Genomic DNA, 5,287 nt, shown 5'->3' on the forward strand with positions numbered 1-5,287 from the left:
AGCGCAGCCATGCTCTGCCCGGGACCGATGGGTGTCCCCGAGCCCGGCCCGGGGCCAACCCCCCCACCTCAGCCCGTCCCGCTGCCGGGGATCGCCCCTTGTGCGGGAGCAGAGGGCTGCGGGGCCTTCCATGGTGCTCCCACCCTCGTCTCCCGGTTGCCTGAAGCGACAAGCCGGGGGTGCCCATTCCCCTAGCTCACTGGGCTCTGCCTCGGCCGGGGGCTGTGGGGCAGGGCAGGGGCAGGCCACTGCCACCCCACAGCCCATCCAGCAGAGTGCCCCGCTCTCCCGAGGGTCTTGGGGCTGATCCCAGTGCTCCGCAGGGCTCATAAGGAGTCTTCCTGACTCCTTGCTCACCGGTGGCTGTCGTGCCATCCCCGCCAGCCGTGCCGGCCTCACCAGCGGTGAGCCAGCCGTGCCAGGTGGCCGCCTGCCAGGCGGGCGCTACACCGCCTGGCGCGTTCGGGCTGCCCGTCCCGGCTTCGTTTTACAGAGCGTGTAGAAGGCTCCTCGCCTTCACACGCTTGGCAAGAAAACCCTCCTGAAGCGTTCCAGTGCCGGAGCGCTTACCTGAAGCCGCGGGGCAGCCAGGAGTGAAAGTTTTATTTATAGGATCTCGTTTCCTCTTGCCTGTGGGAGGAAAGAGAGGGGGAAATGGGGAAGGGGGAGTAAATAGCAGTGCGGGGCCAGGAGGGTCTTCGAGAAATCACCTTCCCACTGTATCGAGGCAGGAGCAAGGCTCCCTGGCAGAGGTTTGTCCAAAGCAGGTTTTAGCAAGGCGCACAGAGATCCACGGGGATCTGCCAGCCACCTCGGATAGCCCAGGAGAGGGGGTGTCCCTGAGGGGAACTCTTCTCCTGTGCAGCAGCCCTGAGGTGAGCTGAATACCGCTGTGCCAGGGTGACTCCGGCACACAGCCCTGCAACGCCAGCCGGGCTGTGCTGGAGTGGCCACCATTGCCATCCCACTGGCAATCCCCTCCCACAAGCAGGTCACCTCCACACCAGGGCCCAGCCAGCACCAGTGTGCCCCAACAGGAACCAGTGACACCCCCAGAGTGTCATCTGTTCTCCCCCAGTAATAGTTTAACCCCTTTTCTGCCCCCTCCCGCTCTGCCAGGGATGGCTTTTAGCATCTCGGCCCTCCGTCCCACGAGGACAGAGCTGACCCCGAGCTTTCTCCCATCCTGCTCATTTGCTCTCAGCTCTGCCACATCCACCCAAGTCCTCCCCCCATCAGCGCACATGGCCATTCCTAATCATTTCTAGCACCTTTCCTTGCTGTTTTTCCACGGCTGACCTGGAGGTGGGGTGCACAGTCCCTCAAGGTGGGTTTGCAGAAGGAGACAGGGCTTTCCCAGCTCTGCTTCTGCAGTCTCAGCCCTGCTCTGCCTGCCCTGCCAGCCTGGCACTGCTGCTCCTCGGGGCCACCAGAGCTTTGTCAGATAAGAGAAAGAGGACCGCTCTTTTTGCACCTCACTGGCGGGTCGTTCACAGTCTGTTCGTGTTGTTAAACAGCACTTATAGAAAACACCACCAGTCCAAAATAAAACCCAGAGACAGGTGGCCATTCAGTGCCCTTGGGTTTTGATTATATCCCCAACTTTTAGGCCTGACCTGCTCAAGCTCAGCTTCCAGCCCTAACCAGCAGGACTCAGCCCATGCTCTGCCCCAGTGCAGGGTGATCAACTCACTCCTCTTCAATAAACTAAGCCCGCAGCGCGTTTTGAGCTCTTCTCCCCAGTGTAGCAGCTTTTTAACCTCATGAAAGGTGGAGATTGTGGGCAGTTGGGTTGTGTTATTCACAGCCCGCCTCCCCCACACCTCTGTGAGCGTGGGTGTCACTGCAGGGCTGCATCCCACCAGGAGCTGTACAGACCTGCAAGCAAAACACATTAGCTGGGTGCTTTTGCTAACCTGATCAGCAGTGGAGCAATTAGCACTGTCTTCAAAGGAACCTAGAGATGTTGTTTCTGGGCAGCAGCCACTGCATCCCAGAGCTTGCACAGCCTTCAAAGAGCAAAGGGGCACAGCTGGAGACCTTTGTCAGCCTGCGCACCCCTGGTCAATCCTCGAGAGTCCTGCATGGGGACACGTGCCCAGGTCTGTCACCTCCCCAGCACAGCGGGGTCCTGTTTTGTCAGGGCACAGGGAGAGCCCAGGGGATGCAGCGGGTTGGGGAAAGCCAGCAATGGCGGAGAGCCCGGCGCTCCTGCGCCGCAGGGCTTTGACAGGGGGACAGCAAAAGACAGCAGCGCTGTCCTGTCACTGCAACCCCATCACCCACCTCCTGCCATCTTGCGGGCACACGGTGCCAAGCCTGGGTCACCCAGCAGCCTGGAGGAGGGCTGTCCCCCCACATTTAGAAAGGCAATGCTGGCCCCCTCCCAGCCAGATGCCTGCCCCTCCAGGGTGCTGGGGGAAGGATGCTCCTCATGCCCTTTGCCTGTGCCCTGGCTGCCAGCCATGGCCAAAGGTGGCCCTAGGCCAGAGGTGTGCGTGTCTCCAGCCCAGGGCTCAAGGTGTGCGTGTCTCCCAGCCTGGCACCAGCGGAGGAGGACAAGTGCAAACACTGCGGCCAGTGGGGTGGGAGGAGGTTATCTGGGGCCCGGCAGTGGAAAAACTCTCGGTGTGTGACTAAGGCACGATAGCACCAGGTGTGGGTCCAGACAGGGCGAGCGAGCTGAGGAGTTATCGCTTCCCCGTGGGTTCAGGTGCCTGAAGCCAAATGTTTCCTAAGGGTGCGGTGACAGCCACAACCCCGTTATCACGGCGCCTGGCCCACCCCAAGCAGTGGGGACATGGGGGCAGGCTGCTGGACCTATCCCCCATGGCAGGGATGAGACACTTCCCACCACCCCACTGGGAGGGGGGACACAAGCCCTGCGAGCATCCTTCATCGGGGACGCCTCGTCCCTGGGGACCTGAGCTCCCATCTTGTGTTGTGGCAAGGAAAGGTCTGTGTCAGCCCCTCCAAGCGCCCCCAAATCATCCATCCCACCCCAGAGCACCCAGGCTGCACTCCACCACCAGCATTCACGTCCCCTCCCCAGCTCCATCCTGTCCCCGTGGACCGCAGCAACCCCAGGGTCAAGCCCCGGGCAAGGAGATCTCCTAAAACTGCAACCTCCTCTTTTCCCCACAGCCCCGCGTCCCAGGGCCAGCTTTGTGGGACCTGGTGGCTGCAGCACAGGGGATCCCCACAAGCTGGGTCACCCCCAGAGGAGAGAAATGTGCATGAGCTGCTTTTTCACACCCCCCTCCAGCCGTGAAACCCCCAGGGCCCCGCTCCTGTTGGCAGGTGACCGCAGGGTGCCAGGCCACGCTGCGGCCATGACTCAACCCTCTGCTTGGAGGTGTTTCTCCATGCCTCGCTCCTTCCCTTCCCCGCTGCGCCAGTTCAGCTGCACCCCAAAGCCACAGGGTTGAGCTTTAAGGTTTGCAAGAGGGCTCGGGGACCTCTGCATTACCCATCACTGCGGCTCCTGGGGGTCCTTTTGCCAGGAGGTGACCAACAGGGGAAAGGAAGAGCAGGCTGGCAGGAGGAGATACATCCCAGAGCAGGTTCTGCATGGCCCTAGTGTGGGCAAGGTGGCGTGGGCTCTTCGGCGTTGTCCTGCCAGCCAACTTTCCCTCTGCACCGCTCCTGCAGCAGCCCAGTGTGTGATCCAGAACACCGAGACCTGCTCCAGGCTGAGGCAGCCATGGACCCAGGGGTTGTACGTGGGTAAATCAGCCCTTCAGGAACCAGGCTGGCTTCTCCGGAGCATCGCCCTCTCCTCTGGCACGGGACACACTGTTAGTCCCACATCTCCCGCAAAGCAGGGTCCCACATGGTTGACTGGCGCATTTTGGGTCCCTGTGTGCCCCTGCCAGGCTGGGGTACAGCACTTTCCAGCTGACCGCGGGCATACAAACTGCAGGCAGGGATTGTGCCCCAGCCCTGCCTTCCTCAGCACTGCCGAGGGAGTTTTCTTGCTGCCCTCATCGCTTTGCAGGGCAGGTTTTGCTGAGGACGGGACTGGGCTCCCTCCTCCAACGGAGAGCGCATCTTGGCCCAGGGAATTGGAAGAGGGTGTTTTTTATTAACAACAAATTAACCGTAATTGCCATTTCCACTACAGCCACTCCTCGCCCAGGCAAGGCTCCCAGCCATGCCAGTCCCTGCAACCGCCGTGCCCCATCGTGTGCCCGAAGGAGCGCCTTGCCCCAGGCCCAGGGGAGCAAACCTGGAGTGGCTCTGACCGGAGAAGGAGCCAAAGCGCCTTCCCCTGCTCTCGCCTCCTTGTAAGGCAGCGGCAGCAGAGCCGGACCTCGCTCCCGCCCTAGCGCAGTGATGATGAAAGGCGAGGAAGAACTGGTTTGTGCTCTGATCTCAGAGCTGAACCTCAAAACAGCCGCGGACCGTCACTCCTGCTCCCAGGATGCTTAGGGAGGACAGGACAGCAGAGCCAGCCTTTCCAGTGGGACAGGATGGTTGGAGAAATTCATCGTTCCCCTGGAAATAAAAATAATAATCATAATAAAAACACAAAGCCAGAGATTACTTATACGCACACAAACACGCAGGCACGCACTCTCTCCCCATCTGGCTTTGCCAGCCTGACTCATCGCTAATTCAAACAGCCCACACCTTTCCCTCTCCCTCTCCCTCCATGTGACGTTTCGAACAAGACTCCGGGAAAGAGGGAGCAGTTTTGCTCTGGCCACCCCACCAGTGTCGGACCAGCGCCTTTGGGTAATGAGGGTCTCGGGAGCGAGATGCTTCTGGTACCCCAGCACAGTCAGCCCCGTGCAGGTACCTCTCAGAAAGTGGGGCAAGCAGAGGGTGGAGGCGGCTGTGGAAAGGACAAGTGATTGAGCCTGGTGGATCTGTGACACCTGTGGATGCAGTCCCATGGTCTCATGCCCAGGCCCGCAGGCAGGATGCGACACCCCAAGCAGCTGCCACCCTGCCTGAAGACACCCACGCTGTTGTACCTGCTCAGGGCAGACCTCAAGGCTGGGTGCTGGCCCCGGGACACTCAGCCTAACTCCAAAACACTAGCCACTGCTCCTGGAGGCATCAGTGCCGCTCTGCCATTCCCATCTCTTTTTCCAGCTTGACTCCCCACAGCTGCAAGCAGGAAACAGCGGGATCAGCCCTGCCCAGCTCACGTTCACAGCACAGCTACATCCCATTTCCGCTTGCGGGGCAAGGAGCCGCAGGGCATCCCCCAGCCCTGGCCGGCCGCCTGGGGTTGCGGCAGCAAGCACGGGAGGAGGAAGCCACCACCACCCTGGGCCAG

The sequence above is a fragment of the Charadrius vociferus genome, unplaced genomic scaffold, assembly GCF_000708025.1.
Source record: "Charadrius vociferus isolate BGI_N301 unplaced genomic scaffold, ASM70802v2 scaffold163, whole genome shotgun sequence".
Lineage (NCBI taxonomy): Eukaryota > Metazoa > Chordata > Aves > Charadriiformes > Charadriidae > Charadrius > Charadrius vociferus.